The sequence below is a fragment of the Hemitrygon akajei genome, chromosome 28 (genome assembly GCF_048418815.1).
Source record: "Hemitrygon akajei chromosome 28, sHemAka1.3, whole genome shotgun sequence".
Lineage (NCBI taxonomy): Eukaryota > Metazoa > Chordata > Chondrichthyes > Myliobatiformes > Dasyatidae > Hemitrygon > Hemitrygon akajei.
The window spans coordinates 46,179,652-46,180,791 of NC_133151.1; the positions used below are offsets into that span (position 1 = coordinate 46,179,652).

Genomic DNA, 1,140 nt, shown 5'->3' on the forward strand with positions numbered 1-1,140 from the left:
GAAGAGACTTCGCAGTGTAGCAGTCGAATCACAGACGGGAATATGTTCAAATGCTGGAAATCGAAGGAACATACACAAAATGCCAGAGGAACTCAGCAGGCCAGGCAGCTTCGTGATTCTGAAGAACGGTTTCGGCCTGAAAGATCGACGGTGTACTTTATTTCATATGTTGCTGCACATTTTCTCTTGTACGAGAGAGACATAAAAAAAAACTACGGGATCACCAGCGTCCCTGGGTTGGCTCGAACCACCAACCTTTCGGTTAACAGCCGAACGCGCTCACCGATTGCGCCACAGAGACCAGAATTGAAAAAGCTTGAATAAATAACCAATTTCAATTGAAATGCAACGTCCTGTCATATATGTATAATGCGATACATTCGTTTTATAAAACTCAAGGCCGAATAGCTGCTGTGGTCAACAGAGAAAATAGCAGAGGATGGTTTCGATCCATCGACCTCTGGGTTATGGGCCCAGCACGCTTCCGCTGCGCCACTCTGCTCCAAGGAGCAGTAGGAATTATTGAACTATCAAAGATTAGCAGTGTTTTGTGTGTATATATGTGCCTGTATCTGTACATGTCTAGTTCTGGGTCTGGTTCGGTGTCTGTATATGTCTGCCCCTCTGTCTGTACATGTCTGGCTCTGGTTCTGTGTCTGTATATGTCTGTTCCTCTGTCTGTACATGTCTGGCTCTGGGTATATGTCTGTATCTGTACATGTCTGGGTCTAGTTCTGTATCCGTATATGTCTGGGTCCATTCCGTCTTTTTCCCGTTTCATACCCACCTTCTTCACTTTCTGTTGTGGATTCCCTGTTTCTCCACTTTCTCGTTTTCTCCACCTTCCCTACTCTCTGACCCGCCCAGTAAAGGCCAGGTCTTAACTCTCCCACTTAGGACGGTGTAAAGGCAGTTTGGCAGTTGCTTATCCCATGGCCATCTGAGTGACTCCATCATTTTGTGTGTTGCTCGGAATTTCGCCATCTGGGATTTCCCGCCGATTTTTCAATTCACTGTCACCAACCTGGAGATGCCGGAGGTTGGATCCCGCACTTCATAGATGAAAGCATACGATCTCTCATTGAAATATATCCGATCTGGCAAACATACTGGAAATACTCTTTCTGAGTCACCAATCAC

The 1,140-nt window shown here is 46.0% G+C and overlaps 2 non-coding genes across 2 annotated transcripts; both read right to left on the minus strand.

Moving 5' to 3' along the window:
• Positions 1-227: 227 nt before the first annotated feature.
• trnan-guu (transfer RNA asparagine (anticodon GUU)) lies at positions 228-301 on the minus strand. The gene has a single exon. It is a non-coding gene; the product is annotated as a tRNA-Asn (tRNA).
• Positions 302-430: 129 nt separating this feature from the next.
• trnam-cau (transfer RNA methionine (anticodon CAU)) lies at positions 431-502 on the minus strand. Its single transcript has one exon. It is a non-coding gene; the product is annotated as a tRNA-Met (tRNA).
• Positions 503-1,140: the final 638 nt, after the last annotated feature.